General features: G+C 55.1%; 1 protein-coding gene across 3 annotated transcripts in view; it reads right to left on the reverse strand.

Moving 5' to 3' along the window:
* NOL4L (nucleolar protein 4 like) overlaps window positions 1-21,365 on the reverse strand; it is a 124,190-nt gene that overhangs the window by 30,281 nt on the left and 72,544 nt on the right. The window contains exon 1 of one of the 3 annotated variants that reach the window (XM_036009702.1): window positions 7,533-7,556. The exons of 1 other annotated variant lie outside the window; for it this stretch is intronic. The gene's annotated coding sequence lies outside the window, so the exon portion shown is untranslated. Of the gene's footprint in view, window positions 1-6,380; window positions 6,553-7,532; window positions 7,557-21,365 lie in introns of those variants that run through there. One more of the 3 variants, XM_028523845.2, reaches the window with a different exon arrangement.

Below are 21,365 nucleotides of genomic sequence, written 5' to 3' on the forward strand. Positions count from 1 at the left end.
CTGCCCGAGGGACAGTGTGGCCAGGGAATAACCCAAAGTCATGGTAGAAGAAGGAAAGCCCTCTCCTGGCTCTGGGCATTGTTGAGACATCCACTATATTTTAGAAGACTGGGTATTCTATTAACATCTGGAAGCACCGCCTACTCAGAATGCTCCACCCATTCATTCAACAGTATTTACTGGATACCTACTACGTGCCAGCTCCTTTCCAGGTGCTGGGACATTCGGCGGTGGACAAGTCCTGGTCCTCCTGGTGCTCCCTGCCCAGGGGGGGAGCTGGACAGTCAGCAGGAAGCACACACGATGTTGGTGGGATGAGGGTACACAGCAAAACAAAGCCTCATAAGAGGAGAAAGGAACCTGCAGGACTGTTGGCTGGGTGGCCAAGGAGGCCCTCGAAGGTCAGGGAGCGTTCGTCACGCAGAGGCCCGCAGGGAGTGGGGACGGCCACTGTGTCTACATGCGGGCGCTCCGGGCCCCAGCACGAGCTGGTGGATTTGAGGGGCGGCCCCACAGGGGCGTCCCCTCCCAAAGCGCACACAACCTCGGGCAGGGCTGGCTCTGACTTGGAGACAGCTGTGCAGAGTGCTCCAGTAAACACACAGGGTTCCTTCTCACTGAGGGGCAGGAAAGAGTCGGAACCTGTAGGTGCAGCACCGGAGGCGCTCCGCACTCTAGCCCTGCTCGGCCGAGTTTAAAACAGTAACAGCAAAAGCCAAAGTTTATCACGTGCCAAGTGCCTCCCTCGGGCCCTCTCATGTCACCCTTCCTGCAGGCCGCCAGCCCCATTCTACAGATGAGAAAACTGAGGCTCCACGGGGTTAAGGCACTCACCCGAGGTCAGGAGCTAACAATTGGCACAGCTGGGTGCATACAACCCTGAAGGCCCAGACACACACTCCTTCCTGCCTCCAAGCCTCTGCTCAGCTGTCCCTCTCACCTGGATCGCCCGTCCTACGGTGGTGCTCCATGACCCAAATTCTAAACACACGCCACCTCTCGGCTGACTCCAGCTCCATTGCCACCGTTCCTCTTCTTACACTGTCTGTCTGCCTGACCATTAGCCCCGGCGGTCAGTCGGGCCCACACCCTCAGCGGTGGCACATCAGTACACCATGGGTCTCTGCCCTGTCTTTCTCCAGAAAACCTTAAGCCCTTTCAAGAGCAGGGACTAGGCTGTATGCTCCTGGAGCCCCCCGCAAGGCCAGGGAGACTCACCGAATTGGCTGAACTGCCTGGCATGATACTGGTGTTTAATGACAATGTGCCATTAGTTTGACAATTAAGAAGTCGGTCCCATTGTTTACAGTTCGTGAGTGGAGACCATATGAAATGTGGGCCCTGGTGAGCAGGCAGGCTGGACAGAGGCAGCAAGCTGCCTTGCAAGGTCTCCTTCCTACAGCAGATCACTTAACTGTGCACACCAAAGGGATCCCCTCCCCCCCCACCCCCGTTCTCTGGCAGCTCAGACTGGGAAGAGGTGGGCTCGATTTTACATTGACATTGCAATCACCTAAAGATGAAGGGCAGCCAGTGCCCACATGCAAGGGGTTTCGGGGCAAGGGTCTTACGAGATTTCCTGGCAACAACCTCCCTCCAAAAAGTAGACACCCATGCCAGGCCTACCTTCAGACCTGGTACCTGCCCCAGCTGCCCAAGGGCTCCGTGGCCAGCGGCAGAGCTGGGATCCGAAGCCAGGCAGTCTGCCCAGAGCCCACATCTCAGCGCCACTACACCACGAGCCGCCTCTCCACACTTCCTCCCCTCAGTTGGAAGAACCAGATTCCTTAACAATATGTCTCAAGATGACGCCCAAAGGGAACTCGTGGACAATAAAGCTCTATTTACACACATGCACCCACAGGCTCACTGTCTCATTCAGAGCCGACACACACTTACTGAGCATATACTACGTGCTGGTGTGGTACGAGGGACGCGGATGACTAAGGCGGGCTCCTTTCCCCCAGAACCTTGTCGTCTAGGGAAAGAGAAGCGCAGAGAGAGAAGGGGCTGTGGACCACCCCCCCCCCCAAGCCATCTACGGACAATCTTGCTCTCCCAAGCAAGTTTTCTCATGGATCCCAAGGTTTTGCCACACGAGTACACAAGTCCCTATTTCATAAGTGGCTGTTCTAAGATTTTGACACTATTGTTACAGCAACTTTTTTTAAGTGAGCAATCAAGTCCATTAAGAGTCAGTTCCAGACTTAGTTTCCACACCTCCGCTTTCAGGGCTGACCTAGGAGAGCAGCCTTCCCAAGGCCCCTTTGCAACTCATCGGCTAGAGCAGAACCCCCGCTGCAGAGGGCAGGCAGTGACTTCACCCGCTTACACTAGCCGAGGCTCCAGAAGCAAGCTAATTACACAGGCAATTACCAGCACACACAGTTCAGAGCCACCAGCCCCTGTACAGAGGGGCAAAATATACCCAAGTCCAGAGGGACCTGTCGGAGGCAGGCAGTGCGGGTTTGGAAGTGGCAGGGCTGCAGGCCTGTGCGTACACCTAGGGTGCTCCCCACGCTTGCCCAGAGGTCGTAAGTCATGAGTCAGGGGCTTCTTGCTTTCCTCTCCTGGAATTTCAAGGGAATCTGGTGTGCTAATTTCTCTCTTCCTGTAAACAAACTTCGGTGAAACTTGCATTTGAAAATGTGTGTACCATCCATTACTTCTGGGCCCCCTCTCTCCAGACCCCACGTGACTGGCTAGCTAGCTGCCCCGACTCCTCTTACCTCTGCCCCCCCCCCCCCACACCCTGAAGCCTGCAGCCTTGCCCACGTTGTCGGTCAAGTCCACCATTTATTCGGCACCAAAGGGCCTGAGCCACTTGGGTCCACAGAGTGACAGAGCTAAATGCCCTCCTGAAAAGGGAACTCCAGAGTGGGAGGGGACAGGCGGGCAGCACCCAGCCAGCCCCCAGGACACACCCCAGCCTGGGCAGAAGGAGAGGAGCCTGCCCTGCTCTTATCTGCGGTCCAAAATTCATGGGCAGCTTCAGTTTCTCTCCACCCAGGTTCGGAGGCCCTTCCTCCTCTGCAAGCAAGCTAGCACCAACCACTGCCCGGCCCAGGAGGGGGAGAAAGCGGGAGAGCGGAAGGGAAATGGTGGAAGCGCGCCTGTATCCATGGCATGTAACCATGGGCAGGTGCTATCAGTAACCTGATTATTTTACAACTGGGGTCAATTTCTCGGGAACTGGGTTCCTGGTGCCTCTGAAGTTGAGCCATTTGCATCCTCCAGGACAGGGATCCTGGGGCGTGCCTCACACAACATTTTCCAGGCCTTTCCCCAGAGCTGTAACTCTATCTCTTCCACTGGCTTTGAGAAGGAAAAGGAGGAGAATTTGCTGAGAATTTCGTGCAACGGCAAGCCACAAGCCCTGACCAGGAGCCTTGGGTGTGTGTTTCACAGGAGGGGTAGCGGGGAGGGATGTGCAGGGGGTGCTTCTGGGCGGGGCAGGAAACAGGCCCCCTCTCTGTCCAGCCTCTGGGTCTGTTTGATGAGAGGCTGAAGCTCCTGCCAAAAGACCACAAGGCCGGGCAGTTGCTCCAGCACCAGCTCCGTCCCAGCAGGCAGGCCCGGGGATGTAGAAAGGGAGCACCCCCTTCGGGAACACCTGCAGGCCCTTCCAGGCCCTGGGCACTCTCGAGTGCGAGTGCGAGGCGATTCCTCCCCTTGTCTTCATGTCAGCAGGCATTACACACACAGCCCCTGGGCATGCCAAGAAGGTACTGAACCATATTTGACCCCAACTTAACTACTTCGGTTCATCAGACAGCTTATTAATGGAAGACGAAGCCCACCTGCCCCCCTTCTGGGATCTAAAGTAGCCAGGGCTCAAATCCCTGTCGTGAAGGGACTACACAAGTGAAACCCTAGGGTGGTCTGAGTCACCCACTGCTCCTGGCTGCTGTGGGGTCCCGAGGCTGCTGCTTCATGCTACATCCCAAGCCCATCTGGCCACCGGGGTAGAAGGCCAGCCTCCCAGGGACACACCCTGTACAATTCTACTCCTTCCTGCTAACACAGCTCCTCTGCTTACAAGCACAGCTCTTCTGGGAAATGTGGGGTGGGGAGGGCTGAGACATAGCCAATCACCTACCACATTTTAGGTACTCTCTGTCTCTCTCTCAAACACACAGGGTCTGCCAGAAACACATTCACAGATACATGGGAATGCTCTGTTGTCCTTGCTGCCATGGACGCTGGATGCTGGGAGTGAGCATTAGCAACACCTTCCTAGTAGTGTATCGAGTGTAAAACAGGCTTTTGTTTCCTAGGCAAAGGCAACTGGCCGTTTTCCCAGCACTCCTCACCATGAGGGCCTCATTGATACCCCAGGCTCTGCCACGAACAGGGGTCTCTTTAAAAGGGGGCTGGAGAGATGGGCTTTAGCAGACAAGGTTCTTCCAGCTAAAAAGGAGGGCTGGAGAGGAACCACTGCAACACAATGCCCTGCAGGAGTTTCTTTCCAAGAAAAGGGCCCAGACCAGACAAAAAAGTTCTTGAGCAACTCGGGGGCAACCCGGCACCACATGGCCCCAGGGTGGCCCGGGCAGGCCAAGTTCCCCAAAGTCAGCCTTCTGGACTAGGGGAAAGGCCCTGGGGTGCCCGGTGCCCAGCTTCAGAAGCAGGAAGGTGCTGAATGGGACATCACCCAGCCTTGATGCAGTGGGTGTGGGAGGTGGTGCTGTCTTAAAGCCCCAGTCTATAAAACAAGCCCAGCTGGAGCTGGGATTAGACAGGAGCTTGGTATTATTCAAGGACACATTTAGGCCCTAATGGTTTTCCAATGAAGGGGTAATTTACTACCTGGGGGTTAAACTACCCCTGGGGCCCGGCCATAGAGAGGCCTTCCCCCCACACCAACCCACAACCCAGAAGCAGGGGGCAGACGGGCCCCTGGTTCCATCCACAGATGACTCTCTCCGAGTTGTGGGAGCCCCCCGCCCAGTCTCCCTGTCACAGGCCCCACCTGGTGGGGCCCCGGCTGGGGTTTTCAGCTGATTCTGGGATAAGTAGGGCTTTATCTCAAGGGAGAATCTATTTCAAGCCACAATCCTTCTCAGAAAGAGGAGGAAATCACAGAGTCCAAACACCATTTCAGGTGAAATCAGGAGGTTATTAATCTCCCCTCAGAGCAGACAGAAAGAAAAATCAATGTTTTAGAGAGGGGGGGAAGATTCCATTTGAATTAATGGGTTTGTGGCTTCTCCATTGATCCGCGCCTCTTCACACTTTCTTTTTGTGCTTTTGTGTTCTTGGGGAGGAAGGAGGGAGAAGGGAATGGGGAGGAGGGGAGTGGGCCTCCCGAGAAGGAAAAGGACGGTCTAACCTTAACCTTTCTCCAGGAATAATGCTAATTAGCGAGGCTTAATGAGAACTTCCCTCAGGAAGCGCCGCCCGGCAGGGGCGACCAGACTCGGGCAAACGGAGCTCCAGGTGGGAGCAGCGGGCATGGGGGGGTCAATTCTGGACCCCAGCAGCTGGAATAAAAATGGGAATGGCACTCCCCGAACCGCCCCACGACAAAGTGCCTGGCCCAGGGGACTAGGCGAAGAGCGGCGAGCGGCCGTGTAAATCTAACTTCACCCGGGCGCGCGCCCTCGCTCCGGACAGCTGCTCCCGCCCCAAGTGCCCCTTCACCGAGAAACTGCCCCTTCACCGAGGGCCGCCGACGCCCCCGGCTTCCGCTCCCACCGTACACCTGAGAGGGACACCGGGCCCGCTGGTTCCGAGCAAGGACCCGGGCCTGCCAAAGTGGGCTCAACTCTGCAAACCTCGTCTCAACTCCCTGCGCCCAGGCAGGCAGCCCCTCCCTGCCACTCAACGCTTCCCGTCCTCACATCCCTAAACACAGTCCACTTCCCTTCTCGCGGCCGCGGTGTCGGCAACCCGAGCCCGGCCCCCACCCCAGCGCCCGAGAACGCCTTCCTCCCCGGGACGCGGTGCCCAGCTCGCTGCAAACGGTGTGGCCGCAGCACAATACCGCGGCGCGGCGCGCACAATCACCGCCCCCCAGGACCCGCGGCGCGCGCGGCCCAGGAGTGGAGTGCGCCCGGCGACCCCCGGCACTCCGGGCTAGGCACACCTCTCGGGCACCTCACAGCCCCCAGAGTGCAACCTTCGCGGCCCCCACCACTCGGTCACACTCCTCCGCCCCCCCGCCCAACCCACTCCGCCCAGGGCGCAGCCGCTTCCCTACGCCCCCCTCCTCAGCCTTGGCGCAGGAAGCTCCCCCGCGTCCCCCTCCCCGGAACCCCCCCAGCCCCCCCGCCCCCTTAACCGCAGCTCAACGGCCGGCGGCAGCGGTGGGAGGAGGGGGGCGGCGGCCAGGGGCCCAGAAACTGCCCGATCCTCGGGATCTGGGCCGGACTCCGTACCTGGGCGGGAGGCGAGGCGAGGCGGAGACGGGCGGTCGGGCTCCGCGAGTGAGCGGCGGTGACAGCCCCACAGCTCCAGCTGCTGCTGCTGCTGCTGCTGCCGCCGCGGCCGCCCGGGGAGAGGGGCTGGCACCGCCGCGGCGCGTCACTGCCCGGCCCGGGGGCGGGGGTGGCCAGGAGGAGGGCCCAGGCAAGCGGCGGCGGCAGCGGCGGCGCCGCGGCCGAGAGGGAGGAAGGGGGAGGGGGGCACCGGGCACGGGGAGGCGGGGGAGGGGGGCGGGACCCGGCACGGGGCGGGGGCCGGGGGAGGGGAGCGCCGGGAGGGCGCACGCTAGGGGAGTAGGAGGAGCAGCAGGAAGAGGAGGTGGAGGGCGGGCGAGACGGAGGAGTGGGCACGGGGGGGGGGGGGGGGGCGGGGGAGAGGAAAAGGAGGCACCCACGGAGAGGAGAAAGGAGGGAGAGGCGGGCGGGGGAAAAGGAGGAGGAAGGATGGGGTGCTGGGCCAGGTAGGGGGGGTGATGAGGGCGCACTGGACGCACCGCCGTGCGCTTCTAGGGGAGAGCGCTCTTAAGGGGGAAGCGCTTCAAGGAAGATCCTAGTCAGGGGCTGAGCCAGAGAAAGGAGGCGGTGGGGTCTGTGCCCTCCCCTTGCTCTCGGAGGCCGCGGTCTTCGAGTCTTGGCTGGGGGTTGGAGGGCACACAGCCGGCTCTCAGCGTTCAGGCCAGGAGAGAAGACTTGGCCCAAAGAAAGTGACTCAGGCACCTTTAGGAACTCTCGGCGCCCCGGGGCCTTCGGGCAGCCCTCGACCCCCGCGCGTCTCCCAGTTCCCGGCGGACGCGGGTCCTCGCTGGGCGGGGCTGCTGGGCCCGGGGTGCTGGGCCCCTGGGCCGTGGGAGCGAGACCCAGGTCTGGAAAAGCCAGACACGTGGCTGGCCCTTTGCCCGGCCCCCATCCCACCTCAGGGCCCCCTTTTCTTGGTCAAGTTCAAGCTCAGGCTCCTCAGCTGGCTGCCCACTCCCCTCCCCCTCCCTCTATTCCGCACCACCTCGCCTCTTCACTCTTCCTTTGTCTCTTTCCCACCACTTATTTTACACCCACCCCTGCACCCCTCCTTCCTCCAGGCGGGCGCCTAATAGTCCAGGCTGGGCTCACCTGTCCCACCCAAACATTTCAGCGATCCCGAGAGCTTGCCACCGGCTCGGTCCCTGCTCCCTCCCACCGGTCATTGTGCTCCTCTAGACCACACCGTGCGGGCTCCTTACTGAGCGCTAGCTACAGTTGTAAAGTAATAGGATAATATCAAGAATGCAGCTCTATCCCAGACCTGGGCGCGCGCTGTACACGGAGACACAGCCTCGCAGGAGGGGGATGACCCACGCGGATCAGAGACGCCGTCCTCCGCGCAGACACCCCTCGTCAGTTTGGGGTGCTAGAGAAGGCGGCATGGGGCGTCGCGGGGTGAAAGCGGGGGTGGGGGTGGGGGGCTGGATCTCCAGACTAACCTCAAATTCAGGCTGAAACAGAACACGCTCTTCCCGAAACAGCAGAATTAGAGCTGACAGGGAAGATGGGTCAAGGGCAGGTGCCCCCCTCCCCAAATGCACACCCTCCGTCAATCGGGTCAGTCTTCAGAAAAATCTTGTGCTTTAACAGGGCTGGGGAGCGGCTCTCGTGGAATTCTGTGTGAAAATGGCCAAACACCCAAACAAAACCCGATAACGATCCCACCTCCTGGTTCCTCGGGTCGAATCCAAAGAGGAAGGGCAATTTCTACTGACTTTACGCTACAACTCATTCACAGTGGAACCAACAAAGAAGAGAAAACGAGACAGCTAGTGCAATTGTTTGCAATTTTGAAACTGCCTTTAACCTTCCAACTTTTTTTTTTTTGTAAAATGCCTTTTTTCTTTCTTCCACTGAAAGCTTTGCATTGTGAACAATCCGAGGTAAACAAGTCTCCCTCTACAGGTGAGAGTTGGAAGTACAACAGCACAGGTTCAGAACTGAGGATACTCACCCATTAGAAAAATGAGATGACAACACATCGAATTGAGGCACCCAGACTTCCCTCCACACGTGCTGAAGAATTTCGTGTCAATATATGACTCATATGTTACTCGTCAGCACCTTTTACCCCTGCAATCAAGTGCGTTTGCAAACCAATTCTCTCTTCCCGGCTTTCTGTTACGTCTTTACTTTGCATCCTCCGTGGCGGGAGACCGTTTGGAGGCTTCGCCACCTGAGATGCCACACGTGTTGGTGCCCAATAATGACTTTTAGAACTAGTGGCCACCACTCTTAAGTTCATCCAGGGAAGTGTGGGCGTTTCAAACACAGAAACTCCTTTCTCACTCCAAAAATGAGAAATTCAGGTCCAGGATTGCCCATCTCTTCCCACCACATTCCTAGAGACCTTTGACTTCTCCTGGCCCGAGTCACAATTTCACAGCAGTGGTGGGCGTCTGGGCTTGAAATATAATGCCAAGTCCACCTGAGGTTCAAAGGTGGAATTGAGCCCAAATAACCCAGTTCTTCTCTGACTAATAAAAGAGAGAGAGAGAGTACTGCCCAAGAGGGCAGAGCAGTGATTTTCTCTGAGCATGAAATGTGAACTCATCTACCATCCTCAAGATAAAACAGCCCCAGCCCTGCTCTACCCACAGAAGCAGTTGGGAGCCCTGGAATAACCTGGCTTGTTTAGCAGCGCCGGGAATTAGACAAGTTTTATGTGTGCTGAAGCCTGCAGAAATCTCCTGCAGGAGCTGCCGCTCCTTGAGTAACCTTGTGTAGGCTGCTTTCAGCGTCCTTGTGCCTCTAGACAACTCCCTCCATCCTTAAAGTGGCCACAGCACAGGTCTTAACAAGGAATTGCATGACCTAGTTTCTGACCACTAATTCTCCCAATGTTGTGTCCCAGTCTGGTGGGGGACCATGGCAGAGAAGGCTGTCACTGTCCACTTAAGGGGGCAGTGCTGCCTCCATGTCTCCTCCAGGTTCTGCAACAGTGGGTGCTTTGGTAAATGCACAGCTGGTGGGGCACTTGCTCCATGGTGCTTCTTAAGCAGCAGCCCCTCCTTGTAGCTTCCTAGGTGAAAGGGGCCTGTCCACAAGTGGGGACCTAGCCATGGGAACCAGGGGGTTATTATTATTTTTTTTACATTTTATTTATTTATTTTCAGAGACAGGGGAAAGGAGGGAAAAAGAGAGGGAGAGAAACATCCATGTGGGAGAGGAGCATCGATCGGTTGCCTTTCTCAGGCCCCATCTGGGGACCCGGCCTACAACCCAGGCATGTGTCCTGAGTGGGAACCGGACCAGCAACCTTTTGGTCCACAGGCTGGTTCAATCCACTGAGCCACACCAGCCAGGGTGGAACCAGGGGGTTATTATTGGGAATAACAGGATCTTAGTATGGCCAGAGCAGATGCTGTTTAAACATCTCAAAGCATTAAAAAAAAACCCATTTATCCCTACAAATGACTCATTAACGACAGGCGGGAACATGCATCTGCACGATGGAGAGACCCACCAGACAGGCCCCAACCAAGTGATCCAACGCAGCACAGGGGGGCCGCCTGACACAACGTGCCCCCGTCCTGAAGGGATGCAATACGAGGATACAGCACCACTTACATCCTGTTCTCCCCCAAATGCTTAACCTAGATCTGATCATAACCTGGATCTGTCCTGAACTCTCAGAAGATCCACTGTTACTAATTTGACTGTTCTAAATCACGAGATGAAAGAGGAATAGCAGCCACATGCCGAGTTGGAAGCCTGGTTGGATCTTGGATGTAGGGTTTGAGGTGGAGACCATGTCAAGGAGAGGCAGAGGGTGGGGGAGTGAGGGATAAAGTGGAGGCAGGCTGAGCGGGGAGACAAGGGTGAGCTCTGGGCTGAGTGGTCGGGGAAGGCCACCGTGTGCCCTGACGCTGGGATGGCAGAAGTCCATCCCAGGACTTTCACCCTGTAAACAGCTGGGTGAAGACCTGGGGCACAGTCTTTCCAGCGGAGAGAACAGCCAGCACAAAGGCTCTGCGGTGGGAGGGGGCTTGGCATGTTTGAGGGACAGGACAGTGATCCTTGGCAGTGGGTGAGGGGCGGCGTCGCGGGGGAGGTGAGGGTGAGGAGGCTCACGAAGCCTTGTACACCACTGTGAGGGGGTAGATTTCATTCTAACAGTGGGCGAATGATGGAATACGGACTGTGTTTTCAGATCAGAGGAGAGGAGCGTGTAAGGAAGCAAGAGCGGCAGCGGGGAGACCAGTCGGGAGGGCCAGCCAAGAGTCCAGAGCGAGAGTCTCCCCAAATGGGATCGGTTCAAGTTCTGGCTCCGACACCAGGCAAGCGACCTTGTGCACCATACTTCAACCTCCGTGAGCTTCAGTTTCCTTATCTACAAAGTGGGTAATAAGGTGGTGTGTTTAATGTAGTATTTGACACCAAAGTGTCCCCTTTGAAATTAGAAACTGTGGTAGCCAGCCTCCAAGACGCCCCGATGACCCTCACATCCTGGTGCCACACCCTAGATCCCCGCCCTGGAGAACGGGCCGTGAAACCCACGGGTTCGTTGGAAAACGAGGGTGTATGACTTCAGAAGCTGGGCCACGAAGCACCGCTTGATCTTTCCCCAGAAGGAGTACTTGGCAAATGGGAACTTTTATCGCCGCCAGGACTCTAAATTTTCACAGTGATGGTCCTGTCTCTCTCCGCAAACGCTGCACCAGTTCCCTCAGCCACCAGCCGCGCCTGGCGGTTCTCATTTCACTGCACGCTTGTCAGTGATGGGTATCAGCCATCTCTTTCATCTTGGCCAATCGAAAAGGTGAAAAACTGGCATCTCCTATTTTCCTTTGCCCTCTTCGTCTGGGGGTGTGAGCCTGTGTTTATGTGTATTGTGTGGACTGGTCACTTATCTCTCTCTCTTTTTTCCTCCCTCCCTCCCTCCCTTCCTCTCTCTAACAGTCTGTTTATATTCTTTGTCCATGTCTCCATTTGGATACTTTGGTTGGCAGTTCTCTTTTTAAAGTTTTTGTAAGGAATCTTTGGAAATGAAATTAATCGTTTGTCATATATTTTACAAATATGTTTTCTTTTTGTGGTCTTTTTATTTTGTTTATGAAGGGATTTTTTTTTTTGCCGTATGGAAATTTTATATCATCCCATTAGCTTTTTTTTCCTTTAGGGCTTTAGGGCTTCTGGTAAAAACAAAGTTTGTTTTTTCCCACTTTAAGATTATAAAAGTGATCCGCCCATATTTTCTTCTAGAGCATTTATAGCTTCATTACAGTTAAATCTTTATTCCGTCTGTAATTCATCTGCATATAAGTAGTGAGGTGCAGATCTAGCTTATTTTTTAATGGCTATCCAAATTGTCCCAGTACTATCTTTTAAATAACTCGTCTTTGCCCACTGATTGGAAGTGCCATCTTTATAGTACATGAATTCCCCATTATTTTGAGGATTGTCTATTCCATTTTATTGATCTGTTCCTGTCCCAGGAGAACAGCACTAGAATATATCGTGATATCTGCTCCCATGAACTCTTCCTGCCCCAGCATGATGAAGACAGTCAGACCCACGCTGCGGTAGAGAGGCGCTCCACGTGAGCGCAGTTACGGAGAAAGGAGGGGCGTTTCCACCTGTGGGGCCGGGCAAGGGGGAGGTTCCTGGAGGAGGGACATGTACTCTGAACCGAGAAAAGGCAGGAGGAGCGTGACAGGTGGTGAGCGGGGCAGGTGTCCAGGGAGAAAGAGGAGCCTGGCTGGAAGCACCGACAGTCTCACATGTACCGCGTTCAAAACGCTCGAGCCGCGGGCGGGCTGTGGTGCGGCCCACCCATTTGTTCCTCGCATCCGCTGATCTCTGCACGGGGGGCTGCACCCTCCTGGGCAGTTTGACACCTTTTCTGAAGTCTAGGAGACACAGTCCAGTACTGCTTCCTCGTTCCTTCTCTGTTTAGATAAGATAATTTCCCATGATGGATACAAGGAAAAGAGTCTGACTTGTTGAAATACACTTTCCTAACAGCTACAACGAAGGTCAAATTAGTTTCATCAGTCTTTTCAGGAATATGTTGCTTTACAATGTCATCAGTTGATCTCTGTTCATGTCAATCCCCTAATCTAAAACCTTCCACAGCTCCCAGCTGCTGGCAGAATCAAGGTGTAGTTCTCTGGCCTGGTGTTCGAGGCCTTCCACAGCTCTGCTGACTGTGTAGCTCCTGCCCCAAACTGTGGACCGTGCTTCAGACAGACTCACCATCTTTGGCCCCTTGGCTACCCACGTGTGCCCTCTCCAGGCCTTTGATCACGCATGCTTGCAGGCACATGATCGTTCCACAAATGAGTGTGAATCCACCACCACATGCCAGGCACCATGAGTCTGAATGAAGCAATGAATAATACGGACACAGTTCCGCCCACGTGGAGCCCGCAGGCCAGCGGGAAAGAGATTAGATAAATGGCCACACCGTTTCTGATCGTAGGATGCAAATTTGGTTCGTACTTGGCAGTTGTGGGGCCTGCTGGGAAGGAAGCGCCAGCGTGTGAGAAGGACGCGGGGGATGCTGAGGGCTCCACTGAAGACGTGACGCCTCGGTCGGGCACTGACGAACGTGTAGGCTTTCACCAGGGGGACGAGGCTTTGGGTGGTGGGCAAAGACACCCTCCAACCCCACCTAACCCGGGTCCCCCGAACTCGTGAGGTCAGTCCCACAGACCAGCAAGCCGGCTCTGGGAACGGGCCTCTCTCAGGCTTCTGTCACTTAATGCCCTGTGTCACTTCCTGTTTTCTGTGTCACACCTCATTTCCCCGATTGGAGGTGAGCTGTCAGGGGCTGGGACAGGCTCTCCGATGGCAGAGCCCCTTGCGGCATCCCACACGTAGTAGGAACTCACTGCGGCATGACTCAGAAGCCTGTCTCGCCCACTGCCCAGCACAGCCCTGAGGTCTGCGGCGGAGCCGGAATTAATCACACCCATCTCAGCATGGGTCCTGCTTCGTAACTCCCACAAAGTGCCCTCCTACCTCTCCCCTCTCCTTTCCTTCCCAGCACCTCTCGAGAGGCTCAGCCAGACCCCAAGGCCGGATACAAACGGGCACTTGCCCTCCTAGGCGTGCGCCCACCGGGAATGAGCACCGCAGGCTGGTCATAGCAGCGCTGTTTGCAGCAGCCCCAGGAACCCACCAACAGGGAGTGGGCGTCGTGGTGCACTGGCACCTGGAACACTCATCAGCAGCAGGACAGCACGAGCCGGCTCTGCGCACCTCAGTGCAGAGGGCTCGCACGAACGTGCGCTTGTGGGCAGAGGCGCTCACGCCACATGACTCTTTCACGTGAGTTCTGGGGTGGACAAACCAACGTACGCTACTAGAGGCCAGGACAGTGGCGGGTCGCCCTGGCTGAGGGGTGCTGACTAGAAGGGGCACGGAGGGCCTTGGGGGTGCTGACAGTGTTCTATTGCCTTTTTTTTAATCCTCACCAGAGGGCCTGCTCATAGATTTTAGAGAGTGGGGAAGGGAGGGAGAGAGGAAGAGAAAACACCAACGTGAGAGAAACATCCATCGGTCGCCTGTCATATGCGCCCCAACTGGGGACTGAACCTACAACCCAGCCATGTGCCCTGACTGGGAATCGAACCCTCAACCTTTCAATTTATGATTCACAGGGTGTCGCTCCAACCTGTGAGCCACACTGGCCACAGCCATTCTACTTCTTGATCTGAGAATTGGTCACAGGAGATGGATTCAGTCTGAAAGAATTCACTGAGCTATCCATTTAAGGATATATGCTTTCTTCTGTGTGCATGTTATACTTCAGTAAAGGTTTGAGAAACAAAAGCAAAAGCCAAGCCTGCTTCCCATGGCCCAGCAGCTCAGAGCTCAGCATAATCAATTACTGCGCCAGCTGCGTGCTGGGTGGAAGTACATGTTACCTTATTTCATCAGCCAAATAACAAGGTCAATCTTAATTGCCATTTTACACCCACAGAGTAGGGGCTCTTCGAGGGAGACTAAATGACTCACCCAGTCACCCAGTAGTGAGGATACAGCACGCAGGGGACGTGCCCACGGTCACAGCACTGGGAGCTGGTGGCCAAGCCAAGGTCTGAACAAGGGTGTGCTGGTCCCCCGAGTGCACGGTGAGCCCTGCTGAGGCGGGCCCCTGGGCTGGACTGTGTGACGCTGCGCCCCACTGGCCTGCAGCAGACCAGAACGAGGAAGCCGCCAGAGCCAGCCCGGGCCCTCAGCGCAGCCAGCGGTCTCCCTCAGGCTGGGGACTGGGAGTGGGCCGGGGCTGCTGGAGGCGTTCGACCTCTGGCCGGAGCCCAAGGCTTCTCTGTGCAGCCGCTGAGGGAGGCTGGCACTGGGGCGTCTGCAGGAAGCCCTAGCTGGCTCTACAGCAGGTGACTGGGGCAGGAGAGGGCCCCTATGCCGGCTGCAAAGTGCTAACTTCATCTGCAGCACTGAGACACACATGCTGGGAAACGGGAGGGGGCTACCAAGGGGAAGGGACAGACAGCACTTCCTGGTTTCGGCTGAAATCCCACGATGACAGAGCCCACAGGTGGCTGGTGGGTGGGTGGGTGATGGCTGAGGTTTCCGGAGCCAGAGCTGCTGGGGGCTGGAGTCTGGAGATTGGTGGTCTGCATGGAGGGTGGGGGAGCAGAGGAGGGAGCAGGTGACTCGGGGTGTGTTTTGTTTGCATTCAGGCCTTTCCTTGGTGCGACCTCAGGCAGGCAGGTGACTTAACCACTCCAAGCTTTGGTTTTCTGGTTTCTAAAATAGGGGACAAGAGGCCCCGGCTGGTGTGGCTCAATGGATTGCATGCTCAGTGGATTGAGTGCTGGCCTGTGAACCAAAGGGTCGCCAGTTCAATTCCCAGGGAGGGCACATGCTTGGGTTGCAGGCCAGGTCCCCAACAAAGGGCACGTGAGAGGCAACCACACATGATGTTTCTCTCCCTCTCTTCCTCCCTTCCCCTTTCTAAAATAAAAAAATAAAATAAAATAGGGGACAACAGCAGGGACTTGTTTCTGAGGCTTAAATGCAGCGATGCCTACAGGGGGCTGGACTGGTGCCCAGCACAGAGAACCTGTCCACAACTTCATGATCATTAATGATGGAGATAGTGTGGGAAAGAAGTAATTAATAATACAGACATCAGTCCACAAACATTTGTTGAGCCCCTACTATATGCCGGGGCCTGACCCTGGTGCAGGGACTGGGGTGGTGAGATGAGTGACCTGGGCCTGTCCCCATGAAGCTGACAGCGAGGCTCAGCTGCGGGCCAGGGCCGGTCCTTGCCCTGGCTGGCACTTTCCCCCTTTCTCTTCTCCCTCCCCTTCCCTTGGGAAATAACAGCTTTGGTGTTGGAGGGGGTGGGCTCTTCCTCTCAGTAACTCTATGACTTTGGTCAAGTTTCTCAGGCTCCCTGAAACTGAGCCTCGTCCCCCATTCCCTGGGGTACCTGACACACAGAAGCCCCTCAACCATCGTTCCTGTCCCTCACCTTACCTCCCCTCCTCTCCTTCCCCTTCCTTTCCACTTCCTCTCTGCTTCTCTCTTTTACTAGCCTTTTTCCTGCCGTGTATGTGTGGGCACCTGTTGTGAGTGCTATGGCACTTGGCAACTTAACACCCAAGGGCATTGTCAAACCAAGTTCATGGAGCCTGGGCCGTGGCAGGTACTGTGAACTAACTTACCTGACACCGGGACTCCACATTTCTCCCTTTCCTTTCTCAACTAGAAAGAGCTGGGAAATTCAGTTCTTTCTTGCCCAACCTCCCTTGCAGCTGGGGGTGGCCATGTGACCCTGTTCTGGTCAATGAGATGTCAACAAAAGCCTATTGGCAACTTTCTGGGAAAGCTTTGGCTTTGCTGGACTAAGCTTATACCACCCCTTCCCATCTTCCTCTCCCCTTGAATGTGGACCAAATGGGTGGTGCAACAGCAGCCACCTTGCAACCATGAGGAGAAGGTCAACAACATCACAGAGACCCAAACCCAACATTGCCAGCATCAGCACTAACAATGGCTCCCCCATTTTTGATTTAGGAGTAAAAAAACTTCATGTTTTGCTATGCAGTCAGCTGGGTTTTTGTACTTTTTACTCAAAAGCATCTCTGACTGATTCACAGTCCTCCTGTTTGTGGATGAACTGGACAGCAAGAAACCCCACTTCCAGGAGACCTTTTCTCTAGAGTGTCAGCTTCTTGAAGAGACTGAGAAGGGGGCTGTGTCTGGGCCCCTGCTGAGTGTACTGTGGTTCTTTGGGAAGCCAGACACTCACTTCCATTACCTACGGACCCTGCAGGAGTGCGGACACCAAGGCTGCTGCGCAGGCGTGCCTGGGCACTTCCTGAGCTGCAGCAGTGTTCCCGTTAGAGAGTTTCTTCTGTTTCAGTCCTCTTTTTGCTTGAGGTACTTGAAGCCATTCCACACATCTAAGCCTTAAAATGACCATGGGCCTAGCAAGGCATGGAGTCTGTCACTCATTTCTGCCGGGGAGAAAGCTGCCAGAGAGAAAGCAGTGCCCAGCCTGAGGTGGGGCTGCTTGAGGCCATGCAGGGCTAAGCCTCTATCTGGCTGTCTTCTGTGCTGGGCCGAAAGCACAGGGCTACCCAGGCCCTGTGATGGGGCACTGCCCAAAGGTGGGGAGGGGCTGCCTGAGGGTAGGAGGAGTGGGTGGGTGGAGCTCTGGTCCCCTTTCTCAGGGCCGCCTGTGACGCGCCTGCCTGTGGCTGACCCTGGATACACTGGACTTCCTCCCTGAATAATTTCCTTGAAGAAAGGGGTTTCTCTGTCAAAAAGCCAACTCTGAAAACCACCGGAATCGGGCCCAAGCCTGCTGCCCCACTCACAGGGAAGCTGCAGCAGGAGAAACAAAGATCGGACACCTGGTCAGGGGCAGGGCCGCCCCTAGAACAAGCCAGAGTCACTAGGCGCCCTCTTGGGTGCTTGCCCCCACTCGCCATCACCCCCGGTTACGCATCTGCTCTCGCCTGTCAGAGGAAGATGTCCCATAAGGCTTCACATTGCACATACGACCTCGGTACCCAGCTGGCAGGCCCTGACAGCGCTGTCAAGATTAGCCCAGGCTTGCCACCCCCTCACTCCCTCTGCTCTAGTCCGCTTGCTGTTCCTGCCCCAGGGCCTTTGCACTCACTGTCTGCTCCACCCAGAGAGCCCTTTCCCCTTCATCGCCACAGGGGCTGCCACTTCTTATCATTCAGGTCTGGGCCTGGTGCCACCTCTGCCGAGAGACCTCCTCACCCACAGGCACAATCTATCCATTGACCCTGTTTTCATTCTCCGCCTTAAACACCTCACTTTTGTGTATTTCCCCCCATTGACCTGTTTATCATCTCTACAGCCTGCAAGCTCCCTGACAGCAGGCCTCTTATCTGTCTCCTTTGCTGTTGAATCCTCAGTGCTTAGCACGGTGTCCAGGACACAGTAGGAACTTAAGTGATTTCTGAATGAAAGGAGGAGGACCGTTTTTAAAAGCCATGCAAACACTGGGTCACAGGGAGGGCAAGGGTCTGGTGGACGGTGAGCAGGAGCCTCTGTCTCCTGCTGAGTGGAGGTGGGGGAGCCGCCAGCCCGCCTAAGGCCCATTAACGAGGTAAACACAATCACAACCAGGAACAATCCTGGCTGTGCTTCTCCCAGCCTACCCAAAGCCATTATCTCTAATTGATCTCTAGACATCAGCTGCTGAAGCCTCGGAAACCCTCCTGGATCCTCCAGGTCTGGTTACAAAGCCGCAGCCCACCCACCCACTGAGCGGGGCAGGGTCTCCCGCAGCAGCTCCTGGCTGGGGTGCTGGGAACCATCTGGGCCCCACATGAGAAGGGGCCATCAGACTGGCGAGAGTCAGGGTGGGCCGAGAACCTGTGTAAAAGCCACAACCGACACGCACGCGCAGCCGCAAGAGGCCAAGCAGCCTGTACTTCAGAGCCTTAAGTCTCTACAAAACCACCAAGGGTCTTGTCCTCAAAAACAAGTGACAAAGAGGGAGCACCGAGAAAAAGTGCTCTGCCCAAAACATCCCACTTGCTCTAGATGGAGGAGACATTCTGAAAATTGGAGAGAGGGGATTAGTTGTTAAGAACACCAACAAAAATCCAACAGACCTTAGCCACAAGACACCAAGGCCCGTCTGGGTCTCAGTCAGGCCAGGGCCCAGAATTCAGGGGGTCACGAGGTCAGCAGTAGGTTCAGTGACCATCTGGACGTTTCAAGCCACCCCTTCCCGGTTCGGCCGGGAGAGGAGAGACGCCGCCCTTCCTGTTGGGTCTCCCTCACCCTCCGAGACAGAGCAGGGAGTCTGATGCCCAGGGCGCCTCGCAGGGCGTTCACAGCGGGGGCTCCGAGGAGAGCAGCTGCCTCCCGATTACGGGGCCTGGGTACCAGCACCTGACCTTGCCCTAGCTTCTCCCTTGACACGGATGAAGCATCCCAGGCCAGCCCTGCACACAGGATCCTACTCGTGGCACCGGGCAGCTCTGCTGCCTGCGTCAGTAAATTATGGGCGCTACGTGCTTTTTTTCCTGGATAACGAAGTTGAAAGGCCACATCTGCATCCTTGCTGCAGTGGGGGGGGGGGGGGTTCCGGCAGCCTGGAAGGGGACTGCGTCCTTAGGAGCTGACAGGGACAACAAATGGTTTAGGCTTGCGGGTCTCTACTCCTTCCTGGATGTCAGCTGTTTTCTGCTTTTGTCCCACAGCTTCAGGGAAGCAGGGAGAAGGAAGAGAGCAGACCTCTCCCAACCCAGGCTGCCCGGGCGGTGCTCGTTTTCTCTGAGTGTTTGGAAGCTGCAGCAAGTTTCCAGAAAGCACCTGGAGATTCTCGACGATATATATTGATGACTAAAATAACGCCCCCAAAACAAAGATGTTTGACAATGGGTTTACACTCCTCTCTCATCTCCTCCAAATAGAGGTTGCTAAGAAAACATTGTCTCTCAAGTTCAGAAATGCCCTATTTTGGGTGACACCTCTTTAGGAGGATGGGGGCACTGGGCTGTCAATGTTTATAGCCCCCAGATGCCATCCCTAGGCTCCTGGTGGGCCCGGCTCACAGTCCCCCCGTTTCTGCGCGAACAGAAAGGCCGGCAGTGAAAGCCTCTTGTTTACACGGTCGGGTCAGTGGTGCCACTGCAGTATTTTTACCCCACTAAGAAGGGCATGAAAAAATTTGAGGCATTAAACAATTTTTCCCAAATCACTCTTTTTTTTTCCCAAGCCAAGGAAACTTTAAAAAAGAAGGACAACAAAGGGGAACCATTTCCACTAAACATTAAGCCGCATTAGTCCTAAAACTTAAAATGGTGTGGAGCTGGCACACGACTAGACAGAGAGACCAATGGACTGAATGGAGGTAGATTCCGTTCCAGATGGAAATTTAGAAAATTACAAAGGTGGTAACTCAAATCAGAGGGAAGAAAACAGATTCTGAGTGGGGAGGCTGATGGAAAAGGGCGAAGCAGGGTCCACGCTTCAGAATACACCAGGACAAGGTCCAAATGGATCATAGATTAAACATGAAAAATAAAAACATTTATGTACTTGGCTCTGTCAGCTGGGAGGGTCTCAAAGAAAGGGTGCCCCGGCGGCAAGAAGCACACCTAACACCCAGATCTTGGGTTTTCATGTGCCTCTCCAGTTCACGGAACCAGAGCTCCTAGGAGATGTGGCTGATTCTGGGACTGGGGCAGGACATATTTAAGATGAGCCTGGAGCATACTGTATTGCCAGAAAGTAAAGAAATATTAAAACAGAATAAAATGGAATGGAATCCTACAAAAAACAAACGTAAAGAAAAAGTCAGGGAGGAATTGTCAAAATAGCACAGGAGTCAACTGAAAGAGGTCCCAGTGACCAAAGCTAAAACAATTTAAGCAAGAAAATGAAGTATCTAATTATAACCCAAACATAAAGTAAATAACCACATAAAGCGGTTGAGTGAATTTATAAATAAGAAAGGAGAGAGAAACCTCCCATGCACAAGAATTCCAAATAATGCATGTGGACACTTCGCCCTCGAGGGAGGAAGGCGTAAGTCCCCGCTCCTCAGGTGTGGGCTCCGAAGGTGACCTCCTTCCAGAGAACAACCACGGAGTGGGGCGGAACTCGGAGCCTCACGGGGACGAAACCTGGCAGACACCACCGCAGCCTGGCGTGCCCGAGGCCACCGCCATGGTCCCAAGCCATGTTAACGGCAGGGACCCTCGACAGGAGGTGGCACAGATGCACTCTGTGTCTGGGGTCTGCCTCCTAATAACGCGTAACCCCGACTTTACGGACTGGGAACAACATCAGACAAATCCCAAAATTCTACAGAATGCCTGACCAGTGTGCTTCCCAACTGTCAGAGTCATCAAAAACAAAGAAAGGCTGAAAAATTGTCACAGCCGAGAGGAGCCGAAGGAGACCTGGCGACTAAAAGCACGTTGTGCCCCGGACAGGACCGTGGAACAGAAGGAGAACGCCAGGCAGGGGCTGAGGACGTGGGAACCAACGGTGGGCGTCAGCTAACAGTGCTGTGGCAACAGCGGGCTCATTAGTGGTAACAAATGTATCGTGCTAGTGTAAGATGTTAATAATGGGGGGAATGGGGTGGGTGGGTAATGTAAAAGATCTGTAGTATCTTCTCAATTTTTCTGTAAATCTAAAACTGTTTTAAAAAACAGTCTCCTAAGAAAAGAAGAAACTATGATACTATTGGAAGAAAACATGGAGGTGGGGAAGAGTTAGCCCTTTAAAGGCTTCAATGCAGAAGCCATTAAAGAAATAAATGGATATATTTGAGTACATAAAAATAAAAATGACAAAACACACACACACCGTAAACAAGAGTAGAAGATAGAGGGCGAAGGTTGGGAAAAAGGGGCGGTGGCCAACTCCAGGGAATCGGAGGGAAGGAAGTGTAATCCTGGGATGCTAACGGGCTCCGCTATGAAACACACACACACACAC

This window comes from Phyllostomus discolor, chromosome 9 (assembly GCF_004126475.2).
Source record: "Phyllostomus discolor isolate MPI-MPIP mPhyDis1 chromosome 9, mPhyDis1.pri.v3, whole genome shotgun sequence".
Classification (NCBI taxonomy): domain Eukaryota; kingdom Metazoa; phylum Chordata; class Mammalia; order Chiroptera; family Phyllostomidae; genus Phyllostomus; species Phyllostomus discolor.